We start from the raw sequence: 23410 nt of genomic DNA, 5'->3' as shown, positions 1-23410 counted from the left end.
AGTCCGATGGAGCAACAACCGCTAGTAGTTTATCCTTCTTCCCTTTTATTTTGTTTTTGGAAAGAAAGAAGAGTTGGAGCTTGGCCTTAGGCAACTTCAACGAGTTTTCTTGTGGTTGAGTTGTGTTTAGCTGGGAGAATTGTTGGGATCTTTATATGTGCTTCAGAATGAGGCATCATTCAGATGCTGCTCGGAGAGGGAAAACCTTTTTAGTGAATTTGGAGTGCGCATGTTCGGCTTTGAGGAAGGCTATGACTTTTTGATCTTAGACTTAGCTTGTTGATTATTGATTTAGCATGAATTGCTGGTTTTTGGGTTAGGTTAGCTAGTATGACTCTTGTTGATATCCCTATTACTTCGTTAGCCTTATCTCAAGTTTATTCGAGAACAATATTGTGTATTTTTACCTTTAGTGATGTTTATGTTCTCGTGATTTGTGTATGGGCTGGGATTGCCTTGTGATAGTTTGGGCAGAGCCTTAGCCTAGGGTTGGCTAGTGTGTGTCTTAGACTTTAGCTATGGTGGCTCGTATGACTCAGATTTGGGTTTGGTGTAACCCTTCAGGTTGGACTTAGACCTTCTAAAACCGTTCTTGATATCAGAATTGGCTACTTGTTATTTGTTTGGTTCCTAGTCTTGCCTTAGATAGTTGGTTTTATTTTTGTGCGATGGGATCCTCTCGATGTAAGATTTTTGAAAGGGTCGGATCTTGTGTGGTAACCTTCCAATATAAGATTCTGAAAGGGACTGGTTATTCCGATATAAGATTATGTGAAATGCTAGGTTTTTTTTCGTGTTTGTTCTGATGTAAGATTTTGGAAGAGAAAAGATATCCTGATGTAAGATTTTGGGAAATGTTTAATCTTGCTGTGGCTTTTCGATGTAAGATTTCAGAAAGGACTAGCTTTCAATGTATGATTCTGGAAGTTACAACTGTTGGGATTATCTCGATGTAAGACTTTTAGAATGATCGACTCTTCCGATGTAAGATTTCAAAAGAGGCTGACCTTCATTGTAGCAATCCTGATGTAAGATTCTAGGATGAGTTATACCTTCTTCGCGACAATCTCAATGTCAAATTTCAGGTAGTCCTTGCTTGCATTTACAATTGATGTTCTTGGTTGTTCCTGCTACTATTCTTCTTTTATATTAGCTATTGTATTTACACGTTGGTCGAATGGGAGTCCGATCAGGTTTATTTCCTCTATCATGTCTCTTGTATGTACCTTCTGGGCTTATCAGATTCCAATTAGGTTTTAGTTAGCTTCCATTAGTTAAGTTCAAACTATGTATGTTATACGACATTGAATAATTCTATCACTAGATCATGCATGCTCTTTAATGAAATACTTCCGTTATTTTTAATTTATACTCCTCAACCGTAGTTTTTCACTTACAAAATCAACAGAGTCCCTCAATTTTTGTAAAAATAAATAATAAATAGAAAATAAAAAATTTAGGGATTTCCTTAATTTTCTTGTTGAAAAAAATAAAATAATAATAATAATATATATATATATATATATATATATATTTAACTAAAAGGCCAAAGGGCCAGATTTTATTAATCAAAATAAAAGCAATATACATCAAATGATCAGGCCCAAGTCAGCAGGCCCAATCAATAAGGAATGAAATAAACAAACAAATAAAGAGAAATTAGAAAGGAAAAGAATTAAAATCTGGACAGAACTAAAAGTGGAAAGAGGAAAGTGAATAGTTGTCCTCTTCAAAATTTCATCCACATATGCACCTATCAATCGACCATTTCACCTCTAACCCATCCGAAAGCTTGTTCTTCAAGAGGTGGAACTGCTCCAATCATAGACGAAAAAATAGGTGAAATCTTTCCACTTCGTCTTTTTTCCATTGATAAGCTTGTTTCTTTGTTGTTGTAGTTGACCTCTTGTTCGACTTCATCATACATTAGTGAAGAGGAAAATCCATGATCGAGCATGGAAAAAGCATGTCAAAGTCATCAAAACACAGCAAGTGACCCCTATAGCCTCTCAATTTCCAACTATAACCTCAACAATGTGTAAGAACCAAAGCTCTCTCCTCCATTACTAAGAACCAGAACTTAGATTCTCAAGATCTAGATTTTGCCCTTTATCTAGATTCTAATGGGTTGAATCTCTAAGGAGATTAATACCACCATCTAAAAACTAAATTATAAAATCTCTAAATTTAGATCTAATAAATTATGTACATTTGATACAGGTGAAGAAGGATCCTCTTCAAGACAGTAGCAACTTACTAAGATTACTCAACCAAGTCTTGATTTAGCATCAAAAGGACACCCCAAAGCTCTCACCAGGTGCATGATGCTATAACCATGTGAAATTTCTTCATACTTTGTTATTTGCCTTCTAGAGAAGTGACTACTGTTTACTTTCACCTTCCTTTCATATAATTAAGAGTTTGATGAATTACTAGTTAATCTGTGGAGATTCTTTTTATATGAGGAGTGCCAACTTTGTCTAGGTTAATGATTCTTTTGACTTCACTTGGAAGTTCCTGGAATTGATTATATTGAAAGCCACCTGCAAAAATAAAAACCAAGTTAGTTAAAAAATCAGCAAGAGTATTTCTTTCCCGGAGGGAATGTCGTACTCTTGCTGAGACAATCCTCATTAGCTCATTGATAGAGTACCAAAGGGGCATGATCCGACCCTGTTCTAGATAACTGATCTACCTCAAAATGAGGAAAGATATTTTGCATTTCAAAATTCAACAAGATTCTATCAAGCCTTTCAAAAATACAATCACTGCCTGACCTACCATTCCACCAAGTAAAGGGACTACCCTTGAAATGCACTTGTGCAAGCTCACATGACTCAATACAAGTTCTGAAATCTTCATGATCAGACTCTACCACCGGAAGACCTCCTATTTTCTCTTCTCCACTTAGCACTACATTAAAATCACCACCAATTAGCCACGGACTACTCATTCCATTGGCTAATGAGTAAATGTCATCCCACAACTCCATCCTCCTAGCAGCATCACACTTAGCATACACTATAGTAGCATATATGTTACTGATAAGAGATTGACTTTGTATCAAAATTGTGATATGTTGTTGAGAATCACTCACTACTGTCACATCAAACCCATGGTTAGTAAAGATCCATATCTTTCCATTGTAATTATGCATCACCTTAGGCATTTTGAGCCTTCTTCTATATTTATTGATGAATCTAACATGCTGAAAAGGTTCCAATAGAGCCATAAAAGCAAACTTATGATAATTATGCAACATTTGCACTCTTTGAAATGCTTTCTGTGTCTTTACAGACCTAATATTCCATATAAGAGCTTTAATCATCATCTTGAGTATTGAGAAAACACCTTTCGCTTTGGTTGCACTCTAATTAATTGGGCTGGGTCTCCAATACCGTGATTTTTACCCTTCCTAGCTGATTTCATTGCCTTAGCAACCCTAGGTGATACATCTGAATCTTTGTATATTTGTGCCTCATTTACTTCTGATTCTATTGCACTGTCAATCAACTTAGGACCTTTTGTAGCTTCTGGGTTTGGGTCTGGTTCAACAATCTTATGAGTAAGAATGTCATGCAAAGTTGAATTAGGTGACTCTATGTACATCAATGTAAAACTATCATTTGTGTGCACTACTGTAGGGACTTCAACTATTGCCATACTGTCATTACTTCTATCCTCTTGCTTCTGGTCACTGATACGCTCAAATTACACCTCCCTAAAGAAGTATAAGCGATCGTTATCAAGTAAAGAACCCAACTTGTAGGTTGGGGTCCATCCCACGAGTAAAATGGTTTAGACTTTTCTTTAACCAACAATTATATTCAATTAGCCAAAGTACTTCCAGAAACAAGAAATAAAAAAATGGGGGGGTTTGTGAAACAAATTGGAAGAATTCAGTAAGTAATCAATAAACAAAAGTCAATTTCGGTTGTTATCAAGATGAGAAAATGAACTAGGGTAGATGTGTTCCCCACAAGCTCATAGCGCAATAATCCTAATAATAGCAATCCTTTCCTAGTGTATTACATGCAAAGTGATAAGTTAGGTATCTCTAAATCCTTGATCCGACATCTAGAGAATTTCACCCCGCACTTTGATCCGACTACATGTGTATAATTTACTAACCCTTACCTTTACCTCATATTAGACATCATAATCGATGTTTGGCTTAGTTATTACTTCTCACCAATCGATACTAGCCTATTAGATAGTATCCCACTAAATCTATGTTGATAGTTCTTTTCTTGTTGATTACCTCCTTGATCCGGCAAGTAGCAACAAGGCGAGTTCTAACGCGTGCACTCGTTAAAAAGACTTTTAAACGAAAGAATTATCAATGCATGCAAAACACTACTCAAGGATTACTTATTTACTATTCATACTTTGTTAATCGCTCATAGTTCCCACAACCCTAGTTGTGGATTTAGTTACCCATATTAGCAAGAACACAATTCATAATATTAGATGAAGAAATCATGAACTTACGTAACGATAATAATAAACCTAGATTTCAACTTGAATTGCAAAGCCAAAATCCTCAAAACGAATGTAGGAAATCAATAATTGCTAGGGTTGCAACTTAATCATCAAAGTCATAAAGTAAAACTAGAATAATAATGTCTAACCCCTGAAAACGAGGTTTACATGCCCTATTTATAGAAAACAAATCCTAAATTAAAAGGGAAACAAATTAAGGAAAGTTTGTTCAGGTACGCGTCTTCAATCCACAAGACTAACTTACGGACCGTCGATGGATCTACGGTCCGTAAGTCCCTTCTGTCAGCCAGGACTTAGAAAATATTTTCGCTTCCAAAAATCATCTTCTCTGAAGCAAACGATGGACTAGCAGGACGGACCGTAGATCGATCTACGGTCCGTCAATCCCCTCCGTAGCTCCATACTTAGAATCTTCAAAAATCAGGTACTGAAACTCTCGCAGTATCACTCTACGAATCAACAGTACGGTCCGTAGATCAATCTACGGACCGTCAATGGACACCGTGGTTCCACACTTGGTCAGATTTCCCTGATTTGTCCTCAATACCATGCCTGCTGATGTACGGTTATCACCTATGGACCGTGAATGGACCTACGGTCCGTAGATCACCTCCGTGAATGCCCTGTTTCTACATTTCTTTCAGCTGTCTTTATACTTCCGCGCCTGAACATCATTCCTGCAAAACATGATAAAAACACATAAAAACCAATATAAAAAGGCCCTAGACACACACAACTTGTAAGTGAAATGTATTAGAAATACCGTAAACTCACGGTATATCAACACCCTCAACTTAAATTCATTGTTTGTCCTCAAGCGACGCACTACAACTCTAAACGATACTTGTATAGAAGCAAGCATTTTCAAACCCAAGCAATCACATGGATCTCTACCCTCCTCATTGTTCGGGTGGACATTCGTTCTCTTAGACTCGAGAAACTAATCCATGTGGATCACACCATGACACAGATTGACCAACTGACACACAACATACACCTTCTCACTATCACCAAAGTACCAACTTTTCGACAATGTAACTAGTGCCCTTACTTCAAAGGAAATCCCCTTTTCCCAAGAATGAATGACATTCATGGTACAAGGATTTATTCAACACTCACGCTCAGAAGTAATTTCAATTACAGTTAGTGCTCAAGGCCATAAGCTTGCCCTTATTTTCACTGCTTAGACTCTCCAAAATAGACTCTAGGATCACTATAGGACTTTCTTGGCTTGTAACGTAGGCTCAGGGTCAGGTGTGGTATATTTGGGTACTGCTTAGTGACTTTCTGCCCTCCTTGACATTACACTATGCTTTCAACCTCTTTTTGCCCTATTTTTGTCATCCTATCGTTTTACTTTCTGTCCCTTAATTTTCTTCAACCACGAATGTGACTTCAGACTTTGTAGCTCTTTTTTCTTTTATCTTATTTTTTTCTTTTAGCTTTCAACAAGTCACATCCTTTCTTTTCTATTTTTTTTTTCTTTTCATACCCATTTTTCTTTCAGTTCCCTCTTTCATAGCNATTTTATTTTTTTCTTTTAGCTTTCAACAAGTCACATCCTTTCTTTTCTCTTTTTTTTTTCTTTTCATACCCATTTTTCTTTCAGTTCCCTGTTTCATAGCCACCCTCAACTTATGGATTTTCCATTAGTTGAGGTACACAATACCCGATGTCAGGTCAGGGCCAAGATTGAAGTTACTTTTTACATTAGTCACCCTCAACTTAGGCTTTTGGCTTAAGTCGAAGTGCACATGTCCAAGGAGGGACCGGGGCCAACATAGTAAATTATGGGAAAGTGAGTTCAGGGTTTAGAAAGAAATGGTTAATTTTAGGCTCAAATTATTTGGATCAAAGGGAGCATTTATTTCATTTGGTTGGATCCTTCTTTTAGGCGATTTGCGGATTTTTCAGAACAATGGACTATGATCACTTCCTAACCTCTAGATTGAATTGTCTTAGTAGGACTAACCAGGCAAGTTCTAGTTTTGCACAAAAACTGTTTGAGCACTCACCGATTTTCACACACTCTTGGCACATAATTCCATCATCAGGTTATCAGATTACCCAGTTCAAGTATCAGCTTAAGTCATGCTATCAAGTTGGTTCATGATTATGTCATGCTCAGAGCCAGCACATTCAACTAATCGTAGCCTACAAATTCTAACATACGTCCCAAAATCTGGCGGGTATCATAAGCCATCATGCTTCTTTCTTCATCATGCTTCTACACATACGATCTTAAGACATGCCGATTCAACAAAAATTAAACAGTCTCTTGGGGGAAAAGAACACAGACAAGAAAACCCCAAGAGAGGATTCATGAGTTGGGTTATTCAGACTTCACCCTATCACTCACAATCCATTTACCCCACCCCCAACAAAAATAGATGCAATTGTCCCCAATGCATAGAGAAATAGTAAAAGAAAATGGATTGGATGAAGCAAACCTGTGGCGCAAAGCGCCGGTGAATCATCAACAAGCAGGGGGATTCGGTTTCCCGGGGCCCACTGGAACAGTGGTGGTGGCACCCTCAGTAGTGCCCACATTGGCAATCATAGCACTCTTAGTAGTGCTCTCTATCAATCTCCTCGCACCATCAGTGGGGCTCACAATATCCCTGAAAACAGGCTGAACCTCTGCAACTAGGGCAAAGCTCGATGCCCCTACACCTCTCTCACGCACCTTCTGCTGGCACAACTCTTCGTCTACAATCGAACCCCTCCTTGCCTCCTTTGCCTGCCTACGCTGTCTCTTGAGAGCTTTCTCCTCCTCAATGCGGTAAGATCGGTGCCGCTTGCCTTTGGCATGTGTAGGGGCAAGCTCCTCCTTGACGGTCTCACTGAATAGAGCATCTAGCACTGTATTATCAGCCAGTGTAGTCGGTGCAACCTGAGGCTTGCCTCTTTTGCCTACCTACGCTGTCTCTTGAGAGCTTTCTCCTCCTCAATGCGGTAAGACCGGTGCCGCTTGCCTTTGGCATGGGTAGGGGAAAGCTCCTCCTTAGCGGTCTCACTGAATAGAGCATCTAGCACTATATTATCAGCCAGTGCAGTCGGTGCAACCTGAGGCTCAACTGAAGGTGCAACAAAGATGGCATCAACGTCAGTCCAGAGGTTGGCAAAGTCAGCCTGCAAAGCATAGAGATCTATAGCCGGGGTTGATCGCTCGAGCACTCAAAGGCATCAAGGTGCTTATTAACGACCTGGACCTTCTGGTCCATCATCCTCTCCATCCTGCTCTCTATTCTGGCCTCGAACTCGGCTATTGACTTTTGCATCCACGGCTGGATGTGATGCAGCAGGGTGGCCATCTGAGCTTCTAACTTCTGTACTCTAGCCAATAGGACAACAGTAGCTCCTAACTGCGGTGTGGACCGAGAAAAGCTAGGAGCCATACTAGCTGGCTGAGATGAGGAGCCCGGGACAGTGTCGGTATGATCGGGGATGCTAAGGTCATCACCCTGTGCCTGCCCTACTGTGTCTGCAAGATCGGCACCCAAAGGAGGTACCTCAACCTGAGGCTCTCTGCGAGGTACTGCCACATTTGCCTCATCTCGAATAAGGCCGATGTCCAATGCCCGTATGGGGTGGACTAACTTGTCGCAATGTCAGATCGGCACTCCAGAGTCCCTGCACAAATGAAAAATTATACAGGGGAAGGGGTAGGTGGTGGAGGTCCTGAATGCCCTCTCGTGAATCTCTGCCAGCAACATGCGGGCAAAGTCAATCTCAACTCCTTTTACCAATGCCGCAACCATGACCGCTCTATTCCACCTGACTTGATTGTCAGCTTTTGTCGGCGACACTCTGTTACGCACCAGCAGCCAGAAGAACTTGGCCACAAAATTTAGTGTGGCCTTCCAGATTCCCAACCGTGGGGCGGCGACCAATTCCGCACGCTCGCCATCTGCAGCAATGTACCTAGCCAACCATAGTAGAACAACCTCTCGCTGCTCAGAATTTCTCTAGAAAGCGCCACTCCGCACGATGTCCCATCTGTAGTCAAACTCAGCTGTGTTGAGAGACCAAAAGTGACCCGTAGTAGGACCATAGAGAAAGCATCTGATCGTAGCAGGTGATATGTCCACCGGGTACCCTCGAACCAAAGTGGAAGTGAGCGGATTCTGCGCTAGTGGCTTTGACCGCTTGGAAATGGAACCGCGGAGAGTGGCAGCATAGGAAACATAGAACTCCCGCACAATCTCCTCGTTGTACGTCCCTGGGTCTCGAGCCATCCAGTCACACTTGTGAAGGTTGAATAGCCGGTGAATGTCTGGAACAGTATGCAGGCTCCCCGTGAGGACTCTGCGCTCCTTTGTAATTAGTCGGGCCATCTTCTGTTTGTCGTTAACCATCTTAGCGTCCCGATAAATTTGCCATTGACCTTATACACACTACCTATTTAGCTCGCTAGCTACAAGAGTGGGGTCATCATTCCGTGGTGCAGGTATGGACTCTGAGCTAGTTGCCTCATCAGACGAGGGTGCTTGGTCATTCTCTCCAGACCCTATGGATGATTTTGCATTGGACCCTGTAGCATGGGCAAACTCTGATCGTGAAGAGTGGGCAAACTCGGAGCCTGACGCGACTCGGACCCGAACATAGACCCCTCTGAACTGGAAGCAGCCCCAGTTGGTGACCCGATCAGTGTGTGCTCCTCATCAGACTGGGAGACAGTGACTACGTCGAGAAGCACCTTCCGGGGGGTGCCTCTGGTACCTCGAGGTGCAATGCGAGAAGTCCTAGGGTTGAGAGGCACATATGTTGGATCAGTGTCGTTGTCTGTGTCGGAAACTAAGGGCAACAGATTTTGACTTGCCCCTTTTTGAGTAGGTGACCATCTTTTTAGGTGCCATTGTACCTGCGGGAGCGATATTAGTGCCCAAGACTAACCAAAACTATACTAAGACAAAGTAAAAAGACTATAAACGAACAATAACAAAATCCCAAAAAATTTTAGATAGATGCTACAGTGGTCATCCACGAAGGAGACCTACGGTCTGTAGACTGATCTACGGTCCGTAGACTAATCTACGGTCCATGGATCTCTTCCGTGGATCAGGGGGCTTGTCATATAGGTCGCAGATGGAAACCACAGAAGTGCAGAATGGTTCGTGGATGGACCTACGGACCGTAGTCCACATCCGTGGTTTCACACTTGAGTGAAATTTTTCATGTGCATCCATTTACGAACCCCATCTACGGTCCGTAGATGGATTTACGTTTCGTAGACGGGGTATCGTGGATGCCATCTGTGCCAGGTATCATACATTTTTGGCCTTAGTTTTCAACATTAACAAAATCTCATCATGCATTTACAACATTAAATTATGCTAGTTCTTCATTCTTAAGATTCCGACTGATTATTATACCAAACAACTTATACTAGTTATGGAACCCTAAGTCAAAACTAACATATAGTTTTACGATCACATACAATAATGCTACACAATCACTATCTATCATTCCAAGGGCATTGTAATTTTCAAGTTTATCATGTAATTTCATCTAACAATTACCCAAGGTCAAGACCCAACTCCCGACTTTCTATATGCAATCTATGAATCGAAATTCAAAGTGAGGGGAAAGTCTATTACCTTACAAGTAACAAGGAGTGGGGTGATTGCGTGATGACAGTAAGCTTAGCCAGACCAAGGAGTCACCTCTTTGTTACTGACCAAACACTGGACCCTTTTTGTTAGATTATGGGATGGGTTGTATTTGAAATCGAGGGGAATTTGGGGAATTATGGAAGGGATGATATTATGGAGGAGTTATGGAGTGATTTGGGGAGGTTGGGGAATGTTAGAAACGGTTTTGGGAGTAATGGAGGGAAGGGGAATGGTTTAAAACAAATGGGGGTTTTTAAATGGGGGAATTCGGGTCGGGTCAGACAGCCTGAGGTATGGACTCACGAGACCCCGTCTACGGTCCGTGAGTCGATCTACGGTCCGTAGATCAGGACCGTAGATCACTCATACACTTGAAAATTTAGAAACTTACCTGGGATCTACGGGCACCATTTACGGTCCGTTGATGAATCGACGGACCGTCGATTGTGTCCGTAGACTTCTGCACCAGACCATTTTCTGCAGAATTTTCGTGGTGTACCTGCACATGTAGCAACCAATAGGCTATTCCTTTTACATTTTCTGGACACTTTTTAGACATGGACCCTATTCTAATTCTAGCCAACACTAGTACAAAACTAAAATTTGATACATGGAATAAATCGAACAGCGCAAACTACTAGAGAAAAAAGAAAACTATATCCTATCGTTGGCTAGATTGTACATCTTGGGTTGCCTCCCAAGCAGCGCTTGATTTAACGTCGCGGCACGACGCAGGCCTCTTGATTACTCAGACTTCATCAAGATTGTAGGCCTCAATCACTTCTTGCACGGTTTCAGCATTTCCCAAATAGATCTTGATCCTTTGCCCGTTTACCATGAACCTTGTTCCATCCTTTTTTTCCAGCTCAACCGCCCCATGGGGGAACAATTTTGTGAGCAAAAATGGTCCGGTCCATTTGGACTTGAGTTTGCCTGGAAACAAGCGCAACCTAGAGTTGAATAGAAGCACAAGATCACCAACCACAAATTCTCGCTTTTCAATTCTTTGATCATGATACCTCTTCATCTTCTCTTTGTACAAGGCTGAACTTTCATAAGCTTTTAGGCGAAACTCATCAAGTGCATTCAAGTCATCCATTCTTTGATTAGATGCGGCGCCCCAATCCAAATTTAATTTCTTCATTGCCCACATCGCCTTATGCTCTAGTTCTACTGGTAAATGACAAGACTTCCCATATACAAGTTGGTATAGAGACATACCTATGGGGGTCTTGTATGCAGTGCGATATGCCCACAGAGCATCATCAAGCTTCTTTGACCAATCCGTTCTATTGGCATTCACAGTTTTCTCCAATATCTGTTTGATCTCTCTGTTGGATACTTCAACTTGACCACTAGTCTGTGGATGGTAAGGGGTGGCTACATTGTGGCGGACACCATATTTCTCAAGTAGTACCTTGAACAACTTATTACAAAAGTGAGAACCTCCATCGCTAATAATAGCCCTCGGTGTACTAAATCTGGAGAAGATGTTCTTTTTCAAGAAAACGGTGACACTTTTACCTTCATTGTTGGAGAGCGCAACTGCTTCCACCCACTTCGATACATAGTCAACTGCAACAAGAATATACTTCATCCCATATGAACTAACAAATGGACCCATGAAATCAATGCCCCATACATCAAACAACTCTATCACCAATATAGGATTCATAGGGAGCTCTTGCCTCTTTGAAATCCCTCCTTCTCTTTGGCAACGATCACAAGACTTGGCGAAATCATGAGCATCTTGGTGGATGGTAGGCCAGTAGTATCCACACTGCAAAATCTTATGTGCAGTCCGAATACCACTATGATGCCCACCAACAGGCGATGAATGGCATGCTTCAAGTACACTCAACATCTCAACCTCGGGCACGCAGCGATGAATCATCCTATCAGCACAACTACGATACAAATAAGGTTCATCCCAAAAGAATTTCTTCCATCATGCATAAACTTTTTCTTTTGGTGAAAAGACAAATCGGGAGGCACAATATCGCTTGCCAAATAATTACCAAAGTCCGCGAACCAATGAATCATTTCATGAGAAGCAGCCAATACCTGTTCATCTGGAAAAACATCATTAATTTCAGCCCTATCTCCAAGCTTTAGCATAGCCTCTTCCTCTAATCTGGACAAGTGATCAGCAACTTGATATTCGGTTCCCTTTCTATCTTTTACCACAAAATCAAACTCTTGTAGCAACAGTACCCATCTAATCAATCTTGGTTTTGCATCTTTTTTCGCCATCAAATACCTCAATGCAAAGTGGTTAGTATGCACTATGACCTTAGTACTAAGCAAGTAGGAACGAAATTTCTCGAATGCAAAAACCACCGCTAGGAGTTCTTGTTCGGTCACAGTATAATCTTTCTGGGCCACATTTAGAGCTTTGCTAGCATAGTAAATAGGGTGAAGAATTTTCTCTCGCCTTTGACCCAATACTACACCAAGCGCCACTCCACTCGCATCGCACATTACCTCAAACGGTTGTCCCCAATCCGGTGAAATAATGATAGGTGTTGTAACCAACTTCTTCTTCAGCTCTCCAAATGCTCTAAGACAAGCATCATCAAAATAGAACTTACTCTCCTTCTCGAGCAGTTTGCACAAAGGATGTGCAATTTTTGAGAAATCTTTGATGAATCGCCTATAAAAACCTGCATGTTCAAGAAAACTTCTAACACCTTTTATTGAAATGGGTGGCGGAAGCTTTTCTCTTACCTCAACTTTAGCTCTATCAACCTCAATACCTTTCTTTGAAATTCGATGTCCCAACACTATACCTTCTTTAACCATGAAGTGACATTTTTCCCAATTAAGCACCAAGTTGCAGTCTTCACACCGTTTAAGCACCTCGACCAAATGATCTAGACACCGATCAAAAGAGTCGCCTACAACTAAAAAATCATCCATGAACACTTCAATAGTGTCCTCCACCATATCAGAAAATATCGACATCATACACCGCTGGAAGGTAGCTGGGGCATTGCATAACCCAAATGGCATCCGTTTGAAAGTAAAAGTCCCATATGGGCAAGTGAAGGTGGTCTTCTCTTGGTCTTCTGGAGCTATAGAGATTTGATTGTAGCCCGAATACCCATCAAGGAAACAATACCAACCCTTTCCTGCAAGTCTATCCAACATTTGGTCCATGAGTGGCATAGGAAAGTGGTCCTTTTCTGTCCACGCATTCAACTTCCGGTAATCTATACAAACTCTCCACCCAGTAACAGGCCTCATTGGAACAAGCTCATTTCTTTCATTTGGAACCACAGTCATACCACCTTTTTAGGCACACACTGCATATGACTTACCCAACTACTATCTGAAATGGGATAAATAACTCCCACATCCAGCCACTTGATGATCTCCCTTTTGACTACTTCTTTGCATAGGTGGATTTAGTCTTCTCTGGTGCTCGATACTAGGCTTATGATCTGGCATGAGTTGGATTTTGTGAGAGCAAATGCCGGGAGAAATCCTAATGATATCTGCTATAGTACACCCAATAGCTCGCTTGAACCTTTTTAACACAGTCACCAAGCACTCTACTTGTCCTGCATTCAAATCTGCCGCAATGATGACCGGCAGAGTGTTCCCTTTGCCCAAGTATACATATCTCAAATGCGGTGGTAGAGCCTTAAGCTCCAATTTTGGTGCCTGCACAATAGATGGTCTTGCGGGTGGGGACTCGCGATTCTTCATGTCTAATTCATACTTCTTTGGTTTGGGCCGGTATTCACACTTATCGAGCGCGGCTACCAACTTATCATACTCTTCAATGCCATCACTATCGAAGTTCATAATAACTGCTGCTAGTGCCTCAACACCTAGTCGCTCTTCAATTTGCACTACTGTCCCAGTCTCCACTCAGTAAGTTATGGCAGATACTGTTTGGAGCTCACCACTCTGCTTCATGGACCTACAAATATTGAAAGTTGCTTTCTCATTATTCAGTCTGAACTTCATCTGTCCCTATTCCATATCAACCAACGCACGCCCCGTGGTAAGAAATGGTCTCCCAAGGATGATGGGAACCTCAAAATCAACCTCACAGTCAAGAATCACAAAATCTGCCAGAAAAATGAAAGACTCCACTTTCACTAGCACATCATGGAGTACACCAATGGGCCTTTTCACAGTTCGATGGCCATTAGTAACCGCATTGCAGTGGGCTTTGGGTCCCCTAAACGCAACTTCTTGTAAATAGACAAGGGCATGAGGTTGATGCTAGCACCAAGATCACACAATGCCTTAGCAAAGTGTAACAACCCTATAGTACATGGGATCGTGAAAGCACCAGGGTCTTCCTTCTTCTGCACAAGAGATCTTGTAGCAATAGCGCTAAAATGCTGCAATCTATCATCATCTTCAAAACTCACAGACCTTTTCTTTGTCCCCATATCTTTCATAAACTTCACATACCCAGGCATTTGCTCCAAGGCTTCTATCAAAGGAACATTGATAGAGACTTGCTTCAACATAGTAATAAACCTGCGATATTTACCATCCTCGGTCTTCTTCACTAACCTCTGTGGAAAAGGTGGTGGAGGCCTAGGTATGGGGACCACTTTCTGAGATATTTCCACTTCTTGCTCAGTTGCTTTCTCAGACTCTGGTCTAACCTCTATCACATCATCTTTTTGTCTAATCTCAACTTCCACCACAAACGGCCTAGGTGGATCTATGGTTTGCTTACCCCTTTGAGTAGTAACTGCCATACAATGACCATCATTCTTTGGATTCTGGATGGTGTTGCTAGGAAGAGTGCCAGGTTGACGTGGGTTCACTGTAGTAGACAACTGAGTCATCTGCTGCTCTAGATGCTTTATTGACACTGCATGGGCATCAACCTTTTGTCCAATACCAGATAAGTCGTTTCTCATCTCCTTCACATTCTCATCAGTTGCATCAAACCTTCTCATCATCTTCTGCATCATATCTTCAATACGTGCCATATTGCCTCCAGTTTCCCTAGCACCAGATTCCTGATTTTGAGGGGGAACATAAGGTCCAACCCGATCGTTTCTGTTGCCATAGTTGTTCCTGTTGTAGTTGTTGTCGCGATTGAAGTTCCCATCCTGGACATAGTGACTCTCTCGGTTGTAATTTCCATAGTTCCAACCTTGGTTTCCTTGATCTTGGCGCCAATTTCTGTGTTAGATCCTTGGGCATTTGGTCGGAAACCCCCCGTCTGATCATTCATAGCATAAGCATCCTCTTTATAGTAACACTGTTCCACTGGTGGTGGAGTTCTAGTTAAATAATTCACAGCATTTACTTTTTCTGGTCCTACGCTCACATGCTTCAATACCAACCCCAACTCGGTCCTCATCTGGGCCATCTCTTCACAAATATCATCTGCAGAGTTGTTATTTGTATTATGAACGGCAAATGTGTTTCTCCCGGTATCTGACTCCGAGTGCTCCATGCTTTATTGTTGCGAGAGATCCTCTCCTGTTTTTCAGCAATATGTGCATATGTACAATCACCATATGAACCTCCGACAATAGTATCAAGTACTGCTTTATTGTTATCATCCTGTCCTCGATAGAATTATTCCTTCAGTGACTCATCATCAATACAGTGGTTTGGGACACTTCTTACGAAGGCAATGAATCTGTCCCACGAGCTACTCACAGACTCTCCAGGTAATGCCATAAAATTGTTGACCCTATCTTTGTGATTGAGCTTCTTAGACACTGGATAGTACTTTGCTCGGAACACCTCTGCCAGTTGGTCCCATGTGAATATTGAGTTATACGAAAGCTCAGTGAACCATACTGCAGCATCGCCTGTCAGTGACAGAGGGAACACTCGTAATCCAATGACATCCATATCCAAGTCTGGTCTACCTACACAACTTTTGCAAACCACCCTTAGCTTGGCCAAGTGAGCATGTGGATCCTCCGATGGCGATCCTGAAAATAAGCCTCTTGTTGTAAGCATCTGCATAAAACTACTAGTCACCACAAATGTGTGCCCTGGAGGTAGAGGTGGTAGGACAATGGGTACATCAGAGTCTGCTATATCGATGTTGCCCCGATAGTTGTCATGTTGTTGTGGGCCTGGTGGACCATGCACCATCACTGCATCTCCCAATTGATTTTCAGCTAGACCCCGGTTTTCCCCACCAACTACTCTTAGCTGTTGTAACTCAACTGCTTCATCTAGATTTCCTCCATTAGGATTAACTGAAAGTCCTTGATTGTTCATTCTTCGCAAAGTTCTGTTCAACTCTGGATCGTACGGAGTAAGTGGTTCGCCTTGGCTCCGAGTACTTGGCATACACTAGAGTCGGAACTTGAGAGAGACAAAAACAAAGGGAAAAAGTAAAATCAGGAAATATTTGACTAACGTTCAATAATGTAGTTAAAAATAAATCTCGAAGCCAAATTTCCCCAGCAGCGGCGCCAAAATTTGATACGCTCAAATTACACCTCCCTAAAGAAGTATAAGTGATCGTTATCAAGTAAAGAACCCAACTTGTAGGTTGGGGTCCATCCCACGAGGAAAATGGTTTAGACTTTTCTTTAACCAACAATTATATTCAATTAGCCAAAGTACTTCCAGAAACAAGAAATCAAAAAAGGAGGAGTTTGTGAAACAAATTGGAAGAATTCAGTAAGTAATCAATAAACAAAAGTCAATTTCGGTTGTTATCAAGATGAGAAAATTAAATAGGGTAGATGTGTTCCCCACAAGCTCATAACGCAGTAGTCCTAGTAATCGCAATCCTTTCCTCGTGTATTACATGCAAAGTGATAAGTTAGGTATCTCTAAATCCTTGATCTGGCATCTAGAGAATTTCACCCCGCACCTTGATCCGGCTACGTGTGTATAATTTACTAACCCTTACCTTTACCTCATATTAGACATCATAATCGATGTTTGGCTTAGTTATTACTTCGCACCAATCGATACTAGCCTATTAGATAGTATCCTACTAAATCTATGTTGATAATTCTTTTCTTGTTGATTAGCTCCTTGATCCGGCAAGTAGCAACAAGGCGAGTTCTAACGCGTGCACTCGTTAAAAAGACTTTTAAACGAAAGAATTATCAATGCATGCAAAACACTATTCAAGGATTACTTATTTACTATTCGTACTTTGTTAATTGCTCATAGTTCCCATAACCCTAGTTGTGGATTTAGTTACCCATATTAGCAAGAACACAATTCATAATATTAGATAAAGAAATCATGAACTTACGTAACGATAATAATAAACTCAGAGTTTCAACTTGAATTGCAAAGCCAAAATCTTCAAAACGAATGTAGGAAACCAATAATTGTTAGGGTTGCAACTTAATCTCCAAAGTCACAAAGTAAAACTAGAATAATAATGTCTAACCCCCAAAAACGAGGTTTACATGCCCTATTTATAGAAAACAAATCCTAAATTAAAAGGGAAACAAATTAAAGAAAGTTTGTTCAGGTACGCGTCTTCAATCCATGAGACTGACTTACGGACCGTCGATAGATCTACGGTCCGTAAGTCCCTTCCATCTGCTAGGACTTAGAAAATATTTTCGCTTCTAAAAATCAGCTTCTCTAAAGCAAACGACGGACTAGCAGTTCGGACCGTAGATCGATCTACGATCCGTCAATCCCCTCCATAGCTCCACACTTAGAATCTTCAAAGATCAGGTACTGGAACCCTCTCAGTATCACTCTACGAATCAACAGTACGGTCCGTAGATCAATCTATGGACCGTCAATGGACACCATGGTTCCACACTTGGTCAGATTTCCCTGATTTGTCCTCAATACCATGCCTGCTGATCTACGGTTATCACCTACGGACCGTGAATGGACCTACGGTCCGTAGATTACCTCCGTAAATGCCCTATTTCTGCATTTCTTTCAGCTGTCTCTATACTTCCGCGCCTGAACATCTTTCCTGCAAAATATAATAAAAACACATAAAAACCAATATAAAAAGGCCCTACACACACAACTTGTAAGTGAAATGTATTAGAAATACCGTAAAGTCACGGTATATCAGTCACTAATAACAATATCATCTCTTTACTGAATTTCAACTGCCCCTAACCCAATGCTAAGTTCTTCTTCATTCACCACATCAATCGTCCTGTTAATTGGAGTAGTAGCTAACCTTTTCTCTTGCTGATTCTTGGATTCTTCATTTTTTTTATTGTGGTTCGCAAATGCTGAATTTATCCACTCCTTAGTAGAAGTTACTTGCTGTGCACGATTTCCATTGTCTGAAGCGATGTTGCTGCTTCTACTGGTATCACCTAGAAGTTGTTGCTTTGTCATACTACCCTTATTGTTGTCATTTAACCCACTTGTTGCCCGAATAGCTTCATTCACTGTAGAATCATGCATTACTAATCCAATTTGCACCTTTGTTGTCTTGTATGCTTCTTGTTCCTCTTTTCTATCACTCTTAGCCGCCTTTTTCTCTACTTGCTCACTGTCATTGCTGGGACTTTTTGTACTGTTGGCTTCAACTTCATCCTTGTTAAGAATATCAAACATGTTGCTGACAGGAACCTCTACTTGGGTACTAACTGCTTGAGGAAGCCTTCAACCATTTATAATTTTCCAGTTTCCAGGGTCACCCACCACTTTTCCACTGGACAGCACCCTTGCTTTTCCTTTCTGAAATTGTTGAGGTTCGGGTCTGCTGGGAAATCCATCCTTATTATCATTGTCCTCACTATCTCTATGTATTTTCTCCTTCAACTTCCTGTCCTTGTCAATCATCTGTAGTTCAGGATTTAAAATTCTACACTCTAGTTTGTTATGTCCTTGCAATTTACATTCCTCACAATATTTAGGAATGTAGTCATATATGATGTGAACTGCTTGAGATCTTGTTTCTCCTGTTTTCTCATTCTCAATATCCATGTAAACTTTTTTTGGCAGGTCTGCACGAAGATCCACCAGTACTTTGACTCTGGCACAACTTGGCCGAATCTTGTAGATAGTGGCCTGATCTAGTTGCAAAGGATTACCTACTGCTGAAGCCAGGGAAAAGAGGGACTCCTTCTCGAAGAATGTTGGTAGTAGATTCGGAAATGAAATCCATGCCATGGATCTCGATGTGTCCTCCTCCACCCTAAACTTAGAATCATAGATTAGAGTCTTCATTAGATATGAATATCCTTCACTACAAGTTATGTAATATACCCCTTTTGATATTATGTTGATATAGTCCTCTATGGATGAGAGACGAATAAGAACATGTCGATTCCGTAATAGGCCAACCATGCACTCCCCTATAATTCCACACTGAGATGGAGTTGCCTTTCTTAAAAACTCTAAATCTGGCCATCCATATGAAAATTTGCCAATGATAGCAAATTTCAGATTCTGTTTGATATTCATTCTTTCCACTTCTGATTCGGTCCATTTGATCCTTGGTATACCTTCAACTATAGTCACTGGTTTCATCAAAACTGGTTCTGTTTTTTTTTGTTATTGTATTCGTAGGTCTAATTGTATCAGCATATAGGGTTTTGTGAGGTGAATTTATTTTGCAAGCGTCATCTCTCTTCTCAGTTAGTGGGGGAAATTCTGTCAATGTTAGCAATCCAGTCACCGGCAATGACTGGTTGCCAGCCACCATTCACTGGTATAAATATAATTTCCGTGCAAATGGACGTCTATCTGTTTGTTTTAAAAAAAATCAATACTTTTTATTGAAAAACCAGCGTAGTCCGTGGCTTTTTAATGTTTTTTTAGCAATGATAATTAACCAAAGTTTAATCTAACCATGATAACAAATAAATAATACTACACTCAAGCTAGATCACAAAGTTATGATAATTTTAATTAATAATTAGCTAGTATTAAAAGACTTAAAACTTAGTCTACTTTCCTTTATTATATTACACTATAAATAATAATATTCAAAAGTCAATTCTCTAACTTAAGAAGACCCTTAAATTAAGGAGACCATAGAGGATAAGGTAAGGGTATCATATTCTTTTTTGTAATATAAATACGGAAACTATCTCTTTATTCTAATTTATACGAAGATATCTGATTGGCCATTAAGTATTTAAGAATGAAATAATTTTTTAAAATATTTATGAACTAAAATAAATCAAAGATACATATGTGACTATAAATCATTTCATTAAGATTAAAATAGAAAATCTAAAATCAAATTGTTATTAAATATATTATTTGAAACTGATTGTAAAAAAAAAGAATGTCGCATAAATTGAAACTAAAGAATCAATATTTTTTTGGTCAAGGATCATATTTATTTAGCTTTTGATTATTTTTTTGACATGTTTTCCTATTTTTTATTTTTTTATTGGAGAAAAAGGTCAAAAATATCTTTAAATATTGAAAATGGAGCAAATATACCCTCCGTTTGGATTTGAGTGCATAACTATCCTCACCGTTACCCAATAGGCTCAAAAATACCCTTAACTAACGGGAGAGTGGAAAAAAGGAATTTAGAAAACTTTTAAAATAAGAAAAGTTTGACCTTTTCTTTTGTTGCCTCCTCTCTCATTCTGCTCGGTGCCCCCAACTTCCATCCACCAGCAACACCTATTTTTATAAAAAAAAGTTATTTTTTCTCAAGGCAAATATATCAAGAACTTGAATGATTTTTGCATATACGAGCTAAAATGCTAAATTCAAATTATGCGATCTCATTGCCAAGTAGAGCAAACATATATCAAGCAAAGGATATGTAGATATCTTGAGTACTCTTGTCAAAAAGCCTAAATCTATTACTCATTAATTCTATCATACTGCACAAAATTGAGTTAAAATTTCAGTGTACGCAAATTAAACTGAACAGTTCAACATATACAGTGGCACTAATTGTTTTTTGCTTTTTGTATCATTCCTACATGCTAGTTTTCTCCGCTCAATATCCTACATGCCATTAGTTCATGTTTACTATTAAGTAACTTATATGCATAAAAGAGAAATATTAAAAGGTTGCAATTTATCTTGATGGTTATATATGTTGCTACTTGTTGAAGAATAATATTTGAAGGTTCAAGCTAGTTTGTTTTGCAATATTGATCAGAAATGACTTCATTATCGTAAAAACAATTTTTAGTGGTAATAAATATATGTATTAATAAAGAGTGTTAAAGTTCTTACCCTATTAGTTAATTATCATTAAATTCAATATCGCTATAAGATAATTTAGACACATTTGTAAAGAGTGCTAATTGTTACTAAAAATACATATATATATATATATTTAACCGTAATTAAACTTTTATTGTTAATTAATTGTCATTAAAGATCATTTTCGATGTACTGCTTGTATACAAATTCGTTTACTTGACATCATCAAATTTCATCATCGCACGCCAAACATTAGTTAATGACTATTTTTTTCTTTTTTCGAATACAATCCATGATCGTGGGTGAAACTTGAGTGTAGATTAGGCAAAATTTGTTAAGTTTTTTGTGACAAAAGATGGATTTCGAATAGATTTTTTTTTTGGTTTTTGGATTTTGGTTCGATCTGATTTAAGAGGTAAGGAAGGAACAAAGAAGAAGAAGAAGAGGTAGGAAATGGGTGGCAGCGGACAAAATGAGAGAGGAGTCCTGGAGAGAAAATTGGGAGGGACAGGTGAAAATAAAATGTCAACTTTTTCTTATTTAAAAGTTCTCTAAATTCCTTTTTTTACTTTTCCGTTAGCCAGGGATATTTTTGAGCCTATTGAGTAACGGTGAGGGTAGTTTTGCACCCAAACTCAAACGGGGGTATATTTGCTCTATTTGCAATACTTATGTGTCAATTACTATTTCCTCATTTATTTATAATCTTTAAAATAAAAATTCAACTGTCTTTATTTTTATTATTTCGTAACTTTTGATGATCATAACTCCTAAAAATAGCCATTATATATGTTTTCTATTTATTTTCATGTTTTGGTCCTTTGAGATTCCATTGGTAAAATAATTGTTATCCATTTTTCATATTATACATCTTAAGTGTAGGGGACTTTGTGGAAGAAAATATTTAGTGGTAAGGAAAATGAATTCTCAAAGTCATGGAAAGGATTTGGATTAAAGCTTTTTATTGGGTTTGTGTGCTTTATAGGGTTATGTATTAGTCTTAATTTGTATGATCTAATTAATACGGTGACGATTGAAAAATTTAACATAGTACGCAATAAGCGATAGTATATACTCCCTCCGTTCTTTTTTATATGTCACCTTTTTATTTTTTACTTGCATTAAAATATGATGTAACTTTACCCTTCTACCCTTATTTTTTTTTTGGAATTCAAGTTTTCAATCAATGATTATGAATTAATTTATTTTGATTAATTAATTTAACCAGTGAACATGAATCATTTATTTAACTTTTCTAAGTTGGTCAAATGTATATTTTCAAGACTAATAACTCACAAGGGTAAAAAAGGAACAATATGGTAATTTATGCATTGATTTTATGAAATGACAAGTATTATGGACCAACTATTTATAAAAAGGGATGACACATAAAAAGGGACGGAGGGAGTATTAAGAATTCTAATTTACATCAAAATTATATATTTTTAGAATATATATAAAAAATTTATAACTACAAATATACATTATGCAAATATGATATAGAATATACATGTGACGTACTTGTCCAAGTAATATATATATATATCATTATTGTATTTTTTTCAATGATAGAAAGGCAAAAGGCTATTAATAAGGGTAAGTGCAGAATTTGAATGACTAATGATTCATAATAAGGAAAATTCCAAAACTTTTTATATAGCCTGAAAACTATATATAGTGAGTGGATGGTTTTGTGTTATTAGAGATTTATCGGTTAAACAAAGTGAATTTTGTGGGTTGTGCTTTCGGAGTTTTCAAAGTTGTGTGTATGGTACTGAAAGTAAGTGGTATATGTCTATATGATATAAAGAGATTGATGGAATAACGATTTGAATATTATGAGTTTAACGCTTAATGTTTTTAATACTAGCCCATGATATTTTTTTAGGTTATGTATCCTTAAAGAAATCCAAAATTTTCTTAAGTGATGAAAGGTTAAATAAAATAAAATGAAATAAATTTTAAAATATAATCAATTGGATTTGAAGACTAAAAGAGTATTTTGATTTTTTTTTCAATTTTTGAATATATTAAAAAAATTAGTTTTAAAATCTAATGAGATTTTTGTTAACATTGCAAAGCGCAACCAAATTTACTAATATTTATTTATAGTTGGAGAAGGAATGTAAAAAAAAGGTTGGATCTAAGCATGCTATTATCAAATTAAGTTGAACCTAAACTTTGTTTGTATCTTTATTAATCATATTTATTCT

The sequence above is a fragment of the Solanum stenotomum genome, chromosome 6, assembly GCF_019186545.1.
Source record: "Solanum stenotomum isolate F172 chromosome 6, ASM1918654v1, whole genome shotgun sequence".
Lineage (NCBI taxonomy): Eukaryota > Viridiplantae > Streptophyta > Magnoliopsida > Solanales > Solanaceae > Solanum > Solanum stenotomum.
Note: the sequence above shows the minus strand (reverse complement) of the source record.